The sequence below is a fragment of the Triturus cristatus genome, chromosome 2_1 (assembly GCF_964204655.1).
Source record: "Triturus cristatus chromosome 2_1, aTriCri1.1, whole genome shotgun sequence".
NCBI classification, from domain to species: domain Eukaryota; kingdom Metazoa; phylum Chordata; class Amphibia; order Caudata; family Salamandridae; genus Triturus; species Triturus cristatus.
The window spans coordinates 179175032-179189977 of record NC_140581.1 but is presented as its reverse complement, the minus strand read 5'-3'; positions in this window follow the sequence as shown (position 1 = coordinate 179189977).

The following is a 14946-nucleotide window of genomic DNA, read 5'->3' as shown; positions in this document are numbered from 1 at the left end:
TGTCCTGCCCAGCTCACAGGAATGCAGCAATTCACAAATCTGTATGGGTGAATTCCTCTGCCTCCTCTTGGTTCTCCATTTAACCCAGGGTCTCCCAAAATGGATTCCAGAGCCTCCCATGTATAGTACCATTCACAGGCACACATACACAGCACATGCATGCAACAACACACACACGCTGCAGAGTGATACTTACTAATTTGATGTTGGCCAAGGGTGAGTTAATCACACAGCAACATAACTTTACATGAGGGAGCCTGTAGGACTCACTCCAGTGACACAGGTAAAAAGGTCTGTTCACTTATACTGATCACTACATGATATGCTGTCAACACAGCACTTGTGCTGCTTAACTCCTCGCAAAGACAGTCGCCTTTCACCACTATCAAGGTACCACTTTTGCACCCCTCCCGGTCAAACGACCACAATCCGTGAGACAGGCCTATGTCATGGCGCACACGCATGAACGGTGTTCACCCATAACACCAGAAATCAGCACCAAGGATCCAGACTTCGTTGAAGCTGGGGGAAACAGGAGAGGGGTGCACGTCTGTCACAATGTGGAGGACTTTTCACAACAGGGAAAATGAAAAGTTAAAGGACAACAATGTAAATCTATCAGTCTCAGAGTCAATCAGCAGGACAGTGAATGACAACTGGACAAACGATATTGGCTGTAATAGGACGTTGTTGTTCAAGTTTTTAGTTCTGATGGTGAATTTGGGTATGAACACTAAAACAAAGTTCCAGGATGTTTGATGGCACACATGATATGATGATACTTCAAAAGTTCACAGCTAGTCCATCTTGCTGAAACATTTGATACTTTGTGTTCATTTTTCAAAAAGTCAAATAGTGCATCAGGGAATGAACATTGCTGGAGTCAGGTGGAGTCCATTGCTAAGCTTGCTTTGCTTTGGCTGTGTCGGGGCAGCTATCCAGGCAGTGGGTCTTCCCAATGGGGAGCTCCATGTACCATTAAAAGCAGGGCCTCATGCACAGCTCAGCGTATCCTGGAGTGGGTATGTAAAGAAAGGCAGTGCTGGAAAGTTGGGCAAGCTCCTACGATTCAGTTGGTCAACAGTGCCTGTTCTGGGTAGACGTGCTAGATGCCGGGCACCCTCAGTGAGTCAGGACTGGTAAGCAGTGCAGATGCTACAGAGAGTAGATGCTAAGGGCACAGGATAGATGGCCAAGCATTTAACATTAATTTCCACTGGAGCAGAGCATCTCTCTGTTCCTCTCACTGGGGCAAAATTATCAATGCATTTGATTTCAGGCCAATGATGCAGCCTCCATGGGCAATGGTGATGCAGTGGGGGTGTATTATGTATATGGGCTCTATAAGAGCTGACTCTGGTGCAGAGTTAGGGACGGTCACAGGAACATCTGTCAGGTCTCTTGGTGGATGTTTACTGGGCATTACGCTCATCTCTCCAATGTGGGTGTGCACAGTTAAGCAGGGAGATGAGTGATGGGTGGTGTCAATTCTAGTAGGTTACTCTCGTTCTAGGTAGCCTAAGCTGCATTGGGGTTTAGGTGCAAGAGGCAAGTTCCGTCATAATATGTGGTCATTTATTTATTTATTAGTTTAGATTTTGTACAGTGGACAATTGCTGATGAAGGTGTCCTGTCGCTCAGATAAGGAGGGCAATATGGATAAAAACCCTGGTACTTTGTGTCTACTATAGAAACAATCTAGTTTTTAAGCATGAAGCTGAGCACATGCTTTTGTGATGAGTGGATCTTTGGATTTCTTCAGAGTCTGTCCCTCATCTTCCTCTTGTATGTGGGGGACAGTACATATTGCAGGCGGAAGACTTCGGTTTGATTTGGGCAATGGTGTACCTGTAAGCCACTGTGACAGCCTCATCTTGGTCCTCGGGTGGGACAGACTGCCATGGCTGCCGCTTTTTCATGAACATGGGTAGAGGAGTTGGGCACCGCTTCAGCACATGGCAAGCAGGTGTAATCTTTGGAGAGCATCCAAGCTCTGGAGCTGTAGCACCCTTGAGTGAGACGGACTTTATCATGCCCATGGCTGTGATGGTAGACTGGATCCAGCCTGCTTCATATCATATGAAGTATGTATTGCATTTTTAGTCCTTGAGTATAAAGAAATTATATGGACGCTTGGATGTAGGGCTGGATTAGGGGCATGCAGACCTAACTCCTATATATTAGCCTGGGCACATGACTTGTGTTGGTGATATTTCTCATAATAATCTGTCATGCTGGAAATAAAGTGCTGAATGCGAGTCAGAGACAGTGATAGCCTCCATAATAGAAATGTGTCTCTAAGATAAGATTCAAAACAGCCTTTATAGTGACAGTCAAATAGAATTAGCCAAAACTCAAAGGAATACGATATATAATATAGAAACCCTAATGGTTCATTCATAAAACTAAAGTGCAATACTGAAGGCAAAAATATGTCAAAGTCAATCCAGATGTATAATATTTTAGTCACATATTTTAAGCTCAGAAATCAATCAAAATAGATACAGAATGGGTAAAATCCGTGAAATATTCTATGTGCAGAATGTGTAGCAAACCAATAGAAAATCGGATAGTATCCCTTGAGAAAAGGTTGAAGTGTCACACAAAGCCTCAAAACCATGGGTTTTTATAGGAACAATTACCATAGCAAGCAATGTATGTTGCACGGTCAGCATAAGTTGAGCAAATGTAAAACTACAATATTGAATCATAATACAACATTGTTGGATCTGACCCTTTCTGTAGGGTCACTCCCAAACCTTTTGCCTTTCTCCTCCCATTTTGTTGAATTTGTTTTTGTTGGCCTTAGCTGCTAACCAGTGCAAACGTTATTGTGCTCCCTCTCCTAAACATGGTTTGATTGACATATACCCAATTGGCATATTTAATTTACGTATAAATCACTTGTAGAGTGGTATACCATATACCCAGGGCCTGTACATTAAATGCTACAAGTGGCCCTGCAGGACTATTTGTGCCACCCACTTAAAAATCCTTCTAAAACCTGTCCCAGGCCTTCCATTGCAGCCTGAATGCAGTGTCACACTGCCATGTCAACTTATCATTTAAACCCCGTTGTCAAACCTCAAATGCCCCTCTTATTACATATGTCACCCCTAAGGTAGACGCAAGGTAGCCATAGGGCAGGGGGCTGTGTAATTAAAAGGTAGGACATATGCTTTTAAGTTTCACATGTCCTACCTCACTTTGACACCTGATTCAAGGTAGCCTGGCTGATGAGGGGTGTTACCCCAAAACTAGTCCCAGGATGCTTGTTTCCGGTCCAGGGAAGACCTGGCTTGACAGTTCAGGCTGGACTATTGCCATAGGGAACAGAGTCAAGACTGATTTGCATATGTCTGGGTCTGAACTGTGGTGGCAAATTGAGGTAAAGAATGATGATGGATGCAATCCAGATCTGTGATTGGTGGTGAGTGTCTGAAATGTTTCAGAGCTCCGTCCTTCATAACCTTGTGTTCGCCCTAAATTGGCAGGGTATACCCAGATGTGGATCCCTTGCTCACTTTGCCACTGGATTCAAGCTAGCCTATCTGATGAGGGGTGTTCAGAGTATTTGAACACCATGATTTAGAAAAGTCAATGAGATCCAATTACACAAAAATATATACAAATATAAAGTAAATGAGTTTGAGGGGAGTGTCCTCCAATTCATCTAATATCCCACCATGCATTCATGTGATCAAATGAAGGAAAATTTCAGATTGAAACTGTTGAGATCAGAACCCATAGCAAAGGTAAGGTAAGAGGAGGAAGGGATAGGAACGAGGAGTTGGGAAGAGGAGGACGCATTTGTATACATACCCAAAAAATAGTGGCAAATTAAAACAAATAATAAGTTCTCACAACATCAGCACATTATTCATACATGGTTCAACTGTCATTACAGATGTTAGTCTTCCTGGAATATTTTGTCTGGTATGTAGAATAATAGAAAATAACATGACCATGGGTCACAAACCTTACCATGCGATATCCCATATAACATAAAGATAGTAGAAGATAAGACATTTATTGTGACTAGGAAAATCGTTGAGCGGTGAGCCTCCAATGGTACCTACCAAAGTGTCACCAAAAAATAATCCTCTACTCCATTCGTTAGTCCTTATTCAGAGGCATCCTTTATCCAGATTTAACCATGAATAAGTAATAGGCCAATCCGACCATAATAACGCATCTATAAATACAATAACAAGGTGTCTAATCACAGTATACATGATGACACATACTAGCCTATCCGAAATGTACCAGGATATATCCATGTATGTTGCCCATGGCCTGTTTATAACCTTTATGTGTGTACAACAGTCTGGACATCAAGCAGAAGCCAGATGTCCCACAAAAGGTCAATGTACATGACACATATCAGAAAACAAGAATTCAAAAATTCCAGCACAGACCAGTGAGAAAGACACGCCACACACATATACAAAACGTAGAATTAATCCCCACCTAGTGGTATCCAAGAGCTATATTGGGAATTCTGGGTCCCAAATGTTAGTCCCGAGCTTGACGGGCATCCATGCCTTAATCTAATAAACATGATCACTAATTACACACCATACCCCCCACCCGAGGAACTGAGCAAAAACATGATCACTAATTGCACAAACACTGTGCATCACACATACATATGCCCCAGGGACAATCTGCGGCCCATAAACATGCCTCTCTGTTAAAATTGTGGCTGAAAAAAACAGTAATCTGCATCCCAAATTGGAGATGTTGTCATGTCCCCCTAACTCTCTGCACATGGAAAACAAGAAAAACGCCCAAACACCCAAACTGGGGAATAGTCCGGACTACCGACTGGCCGCTATGGTTTAGGGAAAACTTACTGCAATTGCTGCCAAGCAGGGAAACCAATTCTATTTTCGAGTCTTGCGAAAGGTCCGTGAGAGCGCAGATTCAAAACTGGAGCTCTGTGATTGGTCGAGAGGCCTGTTTTTCCCATCAGCCTTCTCGCTTCTGCAGGAGCGTGAGAGTCCTGCAAATTCCACGGGAGAAAGTGCTGTGACTGGCTGGCTGTTGAAGGTTTAGAAATGAAATGGCTGTCATTACTGTTGACTGTGACAAATTTGAGAGGTAAGAATGAGCTAAAAAATCTATATAAGGAGCAGGAGAAATACATCCTGTGCCCCTAGATTTTGAAAGGAGGTCTGTAAGACATTGCTACTCTGATGGAAATAAATGTAAAATCTTTAGTTGTTTTAATGTGCGATTTCACGGGAAAAATGATAAGGAGTAGGTGAGCTCTGAATATACTCTACTAGGAGAAATGCATATTGTCCCTCTAGTTGTTGAGAGGAGGTCTGTAAGGCATAAGTACTGTGATAAAAAAAAGTTTAAAAAAATGTTTACATTGTTTTGATCTTACGAGACTGTCGCAGGATCGTAAACAATAGAAAGGAGTAGGTGATCTCTCAAAATACTCTGTTAAGCACACTTGTCAGTGTAGAAAACAGTCTTACTGGAGATGGTAGTCGTTTATCAGAGTTTAGTATTCAGGAGCATCACCTTGGGAAGAGGTTTGAGCAACATCCTACAACATATGCCTGACGACAAGGGGATAGCTGTCAGCAGAGTATCCACTCCTTCCACACACCCACCAAAACACACTTGTTATCCTACAGAGAGGTGTTAGTGGAGAGTTCAGTACCTCTCTACACCCTACAATGCACAACCATCCTCTAAAAGAGATGTCTCAGCTGAAAGACTAATTCCTACCCACACACTACTTACTATGCATGCGTATCACCCTGTGGAAGGGTGTAAGTGAAGAGATTAGTCATTCCCCAAACCCTACTATGTACACTCGATGCCCTGGGGAAACATGTCAGCCTGCTATGCATACCCGTCATCCCAGAGAGAAGTCTCAGCAGGGAGGCTAGTCTCTCACCATACCCTACTATGCACACCTGTCACACAAGAGAGAAGTGTCAGCATAGAGCCCAGTTCCTCCGCACACACTACTATGCACACAGTCATCCAACAGAGAGAGCTCATGTAAAAAGCCAGTCCCACTCTACACCATACAATGCACACCTGTAACCTTGGGGAGAAGTCCTAGCAGACAGGCCCGTCTCTAGCCACGCCGTACTATACACATTTGACATCTAAGAGAAAGGTCTCAACGGAGGGGCCAGTTCCTTCCCAAACACTGCTACGCACTTCTGTCACCCAAGAGAGAGGTCTCAGTGTAAGGGCCAGTCCTCCCCCACACACTACTATGCATGCTTATCACCCAGTGGAAGGGTGTTAGTAGAGAGGATAGTCTCTTCCCACACCCTACTATGTACACCTGAAGCCCTGTGGAAAACTGTCAGTTCAGTTGTCAGTCCCTCAAAACATCCTACAATGCACATCCGTCATCCCAGAGAAAGGTCTCAGCGGAGAGGTTAGTCTCTCTCCACACCCTACTAAGCACACCCCTCATCCAAGAGAGATGTTTCAGCGGAGAGGCCAGAACCTCTTTACACTCTGCTATTGACACTTGTTATCCAAGAGAGAGGTCTCAGTGGAGTGGCTAGTTTCTCCCTACTCAGTACTATGCATGATTATCATCCTGTGGAGGGTTGAAAGACTTGGAGAGGTTACTCCCTACCCACACCTTATTAAGTATACCAGATTCCCTAGGGAAAGCTGTTAGCAGAGAGGACAGTCCCACCGCACACCCTACTATGCACACCCGTCATCCCAGAGAGAGGTCTCAGTGGAGATGCCAGTGCCTCTCTACACCCTACTAAACCCACCCATCATTCAAAAAAGAGGTCTCAGCGGAATAGGCTAGCTCTCCTCCACACACTACTAGGTATGGTTATTACCCTGTGGAGTTGTGTTAGTGTGGAGGATATTCCCTCCCCACACCCTACTATGTACACATGATACCCTGGAAAAAGCTGTCAGCAGGGAGGCAAATTCCTCCACACACCTTAATATGCCCATCTGTCATCCCAGAGAGAAGTCTCATCTGAGAGTTTAGTCTCCAAAACCCCACTACACACATTTTTCATCCAAGAGAGAGGTCTCTGTGGAGAAGCCAGTCCATCCCCAAACCCTACTAGGCACTCCCATCATTTAAGAGAGGGGTCTCAGTGGAGAGGGCAGTTCCTTCCCACACCCTACTATGCAGACACGTCATCCAAGAGAGAGGTCTCATGTAAAAGGCCACATCAGCTGTACACCCTACTATGCACACCTGTAACCTTAGGGAGAAGTCTGAGCAGAGAGGCCCCACACCCTCCAATGCACACCTGTCATCACAGAGAGAGAGGTCTCAGCAGAGAGGCTAGTACCACTCTACAACCTACTACATACCTGCTATCCAAGACAGAGGTCTCAGCAGAGAATCTAGTCCCTCCTCACACCCTACCATGTACACCCATTGCCGTGGGGAAAGCAGCTAGCAGAGAGGCCAGTGTCTTCACACACCCTACTACGCACACCTGTCATCATAGAGAGAGGCCTCAGAGGAGAGGTTAGACTCTCTCCACACCCTATTGTGCACACCTGTCATCCAAGAGAGATCCGCCGTAGCATAGGAGCTGCCGCTGCCTACTACGCACAACCGTCACCCTAGAGGGAGGTCTCAGCGGAGAGGCTAGTGTCTCTTCACACTCTAATATGCACACCCATCATCCAAGAGAGAGGTCTCAGTGGAGAGGCTAGTTCCTCCCCACACACGACTGCACATTGTTTTCAGCCTGAGGAGGGATGTTAGTGGAGAGGTTAGCCCCCCATGAACCCGATGCCATGCGGAAAGCTGTCAGCAAAGAAGGCAGTCCTTCAACATACCTTACTATGCACATCCATCATCCCAGAGAGAGGTCTCAGGAGAGAGGTTGGTCTCTCTACACACCCTACTACATACACCCATCATCTAAAAGAGTTGTCTTAGAAGAGAGGCTAGTACTTCTCTACACCCTACTATGGACACTTGTTATCCAAGAGCAAGTTCCCAGCGGAGGGGCCAGTCCTTCCCCAAACCCTACTATGCACCTCTGTCATCCAAGAAAGAGGTTTCAGCATAGAGGCCAATCCCTCCCCGCATCCTACTACATACACCCATCATCCAAAAGAGAGGTCCCAGTGGAGAGAAAAGGTGTTTGTAGAGGGGTAGTTATCTCTGTATACCATTTAACATACAGAAATTATAACGTAGAGAAACGTCTGAAGGGATAGCATGTTGTGTTAAATAATTAAGTGTTTACCCTACATACAAGTATAAGGAAAGGAGGCAGTGTTTCTCAAATTATATAAACCTGAGAGTCTGGAGTGTGTTAATACACGGCCTAGTATTTTCCTGAAGCCTATAATACAGATCATTTACCATGTTGAGAGGATTTAGTGGAGAGATTGCTGTTTCTAAAGGGAAACACCCTGCTCACTCTCTGCAAAGGTCTCTGAACAGTAATGTGTGACTCCCCATAGCTTTATACAACCACCTTTTACACTGTAGAGAAGTGTCAGTATTTAAAATGTATGTTACGCAATGTAGGTGCATCCACCTGGTTTGTCCCTTAGAGCTATGTAGAGTATGCTTGGGATGATCTTTATGACTTTCTCAGGCCAGCTAATGCAAACACTGTAGGTAATAATTATAAAACTCCTGGAAATTGTGTTCTATTGATCCTACAAATGGGGGGGTGCTGTTCTCAATTACTACATTGCACTGTGACTAACCTGGGCTTGGAACGCCGAACTGTTGCTGCCTGGACGGGGTGCCTACGCTGTGTGTCTCCCCCGCCGCCTCCACGACATCGCAGGCCGCTGTTGGGGGGAGACTACAGCTCCCGTGAACCACCGCTGCCCCGCCCACTTCCTGGTGTCAGCGCGCCCGGAGGCGCTTTAAAAGTCGCGGCTCCCTCGGTGGAGCGGGGGGTGCTGTTCCCAATTACTACATTGCACTGTGACTAACCTGGGCTTGGAACGCCGAACTGTTGCTGCCTGGACGGGGTGCCTACGCTGTGTGTCTCCCCCGCCGCCTCCACGACATCGCAGGCCGCTGTTGGGGGAGACTACAGCTCCCGTGAACCACCGCTGCCCCGCCCACTTCCTGGTGTCAGCGCGCCCGGAGGCGCTTTAAAAGTCGCGGCTCCCTCGGTGGAGCGGGGGGTGCTGTTCCCAATTACTACATTGCACTGTGACTAACCTGGGCTTGGAACGCCGAACTGTTGCTGCCTGGACGGGGTGCCTACGCTGTGTGTCTCCCCCGCCGCCTCCACGACATCGCAGGCCGCTGTTGGGGGAGACTACAGCTCCCGTGAACCACCGCTGCCCCGCCCACTTCCTGGTGTCAGCGCGCCCGGAGGCGCTTTAAAAGTCGCGGCTCCCTCGGTGGAGCGGGGGGTGCTGTTCCCAATTACTACATTGCACTGTGACTAACCTGGGCTTGGAACGCCGAACTGTTGCTGCCTGGACGGGGTGCCTACGCTGTGTGTCTCCCCCGCCGCCTCCACGACATCGCAGGCCGCTGTTGGGGGAGACTACAGCTCCCGTGAACCACCGCTGCCTCGCCCACTTCCTGGTGTCAGCGCGCCCGGAGGCGCTTTAAAAGTCGCGGCTCCCTCGGTGGAGCGGGGGGTGCTGTTCCCAATTACTACATTGCACTGTGACTAACCTGGGCTTGGAACGCCGAACTGTTGCTGCCTGGACGGGGTGCCTACGCTGTGTGTCTCCCCCGCCGCCTCCACGACATCGCAGGCCGCTGTTGGGGGAGTCTACAGCTCCCGTGAACCACCGCTGCCCTGCCCACTTCCTGGTGTCAGCGCGCCCGGAGGCGCTTTAAAAGTCGCGGCTCCCTCCGCGTCGCGGGACGCGCGCGGGCGGCGCCGGGCTGAGCCCGGGCAGAGGGCGGGCCGTCTGTGGCCGTCCGGGGCAGGAGGAGGCAGGGCAGGGCCACGTCCCTGTCATCCGAGCTTTGAGGCCAGCGTGTTTCCTCACCATCATCGGGTGCTACATCGACTGAAGGTACAACTTTGTGTTGCGTCTGTGGGGACTTTTTTGCAATACTTGTAGTGTACTTTGCTGATATATTTTCTAGCGGGACGGGTCCAGAACCATAATGGGTAAAAGGAAAATGACGGATGCTAATGGCAGCGTGGCCAAAAGAAACAAGGCCCGTAAATCTACTAAGAAACATATTCCATCTTCTACCCTACAACGTATTGAATCCTTAGTCGACGATTGTACTACGCTCCTGGATCCTGATTCAACTATTGTGTCCTTGTCTCCGTCTCCTTTACCTGCTAGTAACTCCTGCCCAGGCCCCGTCACTATCCCCCAAATGTTCACAAAGAAAACTGCCCCACCTTCCTCTATCGTACAAACATCAACAGCTCTGGACAGTACCCAAAACCACTCTACTATTCTTGGATCAACTACCGAAGTTTCAAGCTCTTGTGTTTCTGTGGTTAACAGGGTACCTCTTGAGCCCACTGTCATTCTGTGCAAAAATCGCTTTGAGGTTTTATCTGATTTAGATAATGACTCTGCAGACTGTTGTGACTTTGCTCCAAGTTTACCATTATCTGCCGTTCCAGACCATCCCGGGGACGGAGTTCTTGCTCCTGGATCGCCCCCGCATACGGTCAGCCAACAATGGGTGTCTGTTGCAGACCCAGCGCCGGGCCTACTTATGGAAACCATTAATGCACTAAAACTTGAAATTAGTGATCTAAAAGTGCTAGTTAAGGAATTATTATTATTAGTTAAAAGACCCCTTACACAGCCCCCGCAACCACCAACTGCATCAACAAGCATTGTTCACTACCCTCATGCATCATGCACTTCTTCTTCTACTACTACTTACTCTAGTGTAATCATGCCCACTCAACCGCCAGTCCCACCTTACCAAGCCAGTTTAAACTCTATATCATCTGCTAGAGTTGGGGCTGGCTTATCCATTTCTAACAAAAGAATGCACTCAACGTCGCACGAGAATGCTACAACTAATCAGTGTCATCTTTCTTCAAAACCTGCAGCCCCCAACTCACTCTGTAAATCCTCCGAACTGCAAAATCATAGGGTCAATTCCCAGCCCATTGTCCATATGGTGGGAGTCCCCAAGAGTAATAGGTATGAGTGTGAAGAATCTTTAAAGAACAAAGTTACGCATTGGATCCGCCACACTAGAGGTTGTCGATCTATCATCAGAGATGACCTCGTGAGGGCTCGCAGACTAAGATCTAATAATTCCCTAACGGACACTATTGAATTGACTTTAGCTAATCATCATCTAGCTGAGGGCCTCATTGCACTAGAGTATAGATCCTCCTCCCCTGACTCTTCTTCTATTCAGTTTAAACATCCTTCGACATTGAGTTATGCCCCTGTGGGGTGGAGTAGCGGGTTGCCTTATCAAAGGCTCGAGGGAACATCCTCACTTGGACAAATTGACTGACTAACAACTGTGTCCCATATGTCCCTACCTCCTACTGAAGCAACCCAAGTTGCTCTTATCCCCAACCATAGATTGACCCCCTTAACCCCATCACCCATCATTCTTAACGGGGATAGGGCGGAAGGTGCATTAACAAGGGTTGTTCCAACTCCGATTTCATTGGACCCCGTCATTCCCCCCTCTTCAGTACCAAACACGACCCTTAAACTTATCTCGTGGAACATTGCGGGCTTGAAAGCTAAACTTTCACTCCCCGAATGGAATAGGCTTATAGCCATGTATGATATCTGCATATTCCAAGAGACCTGGAGTGTCACACCTTTATATAAACCAGGCTTCTCATGCTATTGCGTCCCTGCGGTCACTACTGGCCGTGGACGCCCTTCGGGGGGGCTTATAATATGGATTAATATAGCCCTTTCGTGCAGAGTCAGACATGTACAATGTTCGTCTCCGGACGTGCTGCACTTAACCCTGAATGGGTTGAAAGGGGGGCCAACTATTGAGCTCTTTAACCTCTATATTAGGGGTACCCAAGGAGGATCTAAGTCCCCTATCGTCACTATCCTAGAAGAGGAATTTTCCTCTTGCCCCCCCAATTCATTTATCCTGGCTGCCGGAGACCTCGCCACCGAAGACATCTTGGATGTTGCAGAGGAAGACACTAGGTGGGGTATACCCTCCCTTTCTGTCCCCCCAGTAACGAGATGGTCACCAGTAGTAATCCAATTGAATGCTCTGGTTATGGAATATGGGCTGAGAGCTGCTAATGGCCGACTTCCCTCCGACCTGCATGCAGCTTCTACTTTCAACAGAATTTCCAGCCCATCAAGAATTGATTACATTCTAATTGACCGAAGACTCTGGCATTATGCAGTGGATATGGTCATTGTCCCTACCATTGACAGTGACCATAACTCTCTTTGCCTGACTCTAAAGAGTCTATGGACCCCTGATCAATCAACCTCTGATCATCGTCCGACATTGCTTACAAGAGATGTTATTCCATCTAACTGTAAAAGATATCTCAAATGGCCTAAAGTTGCAGTTGACACCCAAAAACTGTCCACCATTAAAGAAATACTGCTATTAAAAACGGCTGAACTTAGGCAAGCCTGTGAAGATGCTAATGAGAAATCAAGGGCCGTGTCTATCCATGCAGACACCATTGAGTCTATTGGGTCTCTTTTTACATCTCTTTCCCCTAACAACTCCCACAAACTCAAAACACCCGGTTCTTGGTTCAATTCAGAGTGCAGATCCAGTAGAAAAATGCTTGTATCCGCTATTAAATCTAAGGATTGCTTCCTAATCAAGAATGCTAGGTCTACATATAGGAAGGCTGTTGACAACGCAAAGCGTGTATGGGAAGAATCTCATTGGCTGGCCCTAAAAGATGCCAGCCTAGCAAGGGATGGGACCACATTTTGGAACCTTTGTAGATTCTCCCAAGGCCAAGAACCTGATACAATTCCTAACCATATTACCAATGATGAGTGGTTTACCCATTTTTCGACACTTTATTCGGATGACAGTGCACAAAGTACCGGCGCTTTTTCTGTTATTGCTCCCACAGACCTAACCCCGCCTGACAACGATCCCTTTACTGAAACAGAAGTCGTGTCTGCTATTAATAGATTAGTCCCAGCTAAAGCTGTAGGCCCAGATGGCCTACCTGGAGACTTGTTCCGCTCTGACCCCAAGTCTTGGGCTGTCTATTTTACAATCCTATTGAACGCCCTTCTTAAGGGATTACCCATCCCCGAGTCCTGGAGGGGGGCAGAGGTCATACCCATATTTAAGAAGGGTTCCAGGGAGGACCCTGCTAACTACCGGCCAATAAGCCTCATTGACGTTAGTCAGAAGGTGGTTGGCAGGGTCCTGCTGGAGCGAATTCTATTATGGGTCACTGACAATGACATCTTATCACATTATCAGGCTGGGTTCAGGCCATTCACGGGCACGATTGACCAGGTCTTTAGGCTCCTATTGCTATACTGGAAAACTGTGCAGATTGGTAAGGGCAATCTCCACCTAGCCTATTATCGATCTGAAGTCGGCCTTCGACCTGGTCCCCCGTGACCGTCTATGGTCTGTCCTTTATGATTTGGGTCTTCCGCCTTATATCCTCGACCTCCTGGTACGCCTCCATGAGGGGAATTTTGCCAGGGTGAGATGGGGCAGTCAAGCACAGCGCACCGGTAAGATCCCAGTCAGTAGAGGAGTCCGCCAGGGCTGTGTACTAGCACCCACTCTTTTCTCCCTTTTTGTGAACGGAGTGGTGAAATTTTTGCTAGAAGTCCCGGCGGACGCTCCTGCTTTGGCGGGGGAAAAAGTCCCCACTCTTTTATTTGCTGACGATACCCTGCTGTTGTCTAAGACACCAGCAGGGTTACAGAAGCTTTTAGACAGATTTTACTTGTTTTGTTCATTGAGAGGTTTGGTCATTAACACTTCCAAAACTAAGCTCCTCTCTTTTAAATCTCGTAAATCATCTAGTGTATCTATTTTTTCTGATGGAGTCCCCCTAGAATACGTCAAATTATTCGACTACCTAGGTATTAGGATCTCTGACAACATGAGCTGGAAGCCCCACATCCACAAAATGCTACTCAATCATAAGCGGGCTGCGGGGGTAATTGCCAAAGAACACCGCTCCTCGAGGAGTAAGCCAATTACTCCCGCATTAATGATCTATCAGGCCAAAGCATTAGGTTCGGCCATGTATGGAGCCGAACTGTGGGGGTTCGAAAACATAGATGAACTTACTTTGTCCGAGAACAAATTCCTAAGAGAACTAGTATCAATGCCCAGGGGTACTCCTTTGAAACCTTTTTTCAGTGATCTGGGTAGGCGTTCATTTAAGGACATTGGTAGGTTACGCCCCCTCCTATTTTGGGCTCGCTTATGGCGTACCCCGGAGTTGAAAAAATATACTGAGGGCTTGAGAGAAATAATGAACATATCTGGCTCCCAAAAAATAAGCTGGCTATGTAATATTAAAAAATCTCTTATCCAGCTTGGCTTCAACGACCTTTGGGAACATGGAGCCCCTGTGAGCAAGGTTGACATCAAAAAAGCCTATTGGGCTTGGATCGACAATCGAGATCTTAGTAGCCCAAACCCTGGAAGACTAACTGAAGCTTATTATACCTTTAAGCAGACAGTTAACTTTGAGCCCTTCCTTGAGTTTATAACAAAACCTAGGGACAGAGCATTGTACTTCCAATTCAGACTTGAGACCCTCCCTACTCGCGAATTTACTAGCAAATGGAAGCCTCCCTACCAGACCCCTGCCACTTGCCCGATATGCCCTGAAAAGGTCGAAAGTATAGCGCACATTATGTTTGAATGCCCAGCGTATAGTAATCCAAGAAAACGATGGTTAGCCCCTGCCTGTCGTCTCCTAGGCATTTCGAACTATCGAGTTGCCTTACGTATTTTGCGTTCTGACACAAGTTTGGTCCTAGTCTGTGCTGTGGCAAAATTCCTGGGCTGGTCCTGGATTATCAGAAACAAACTTAATA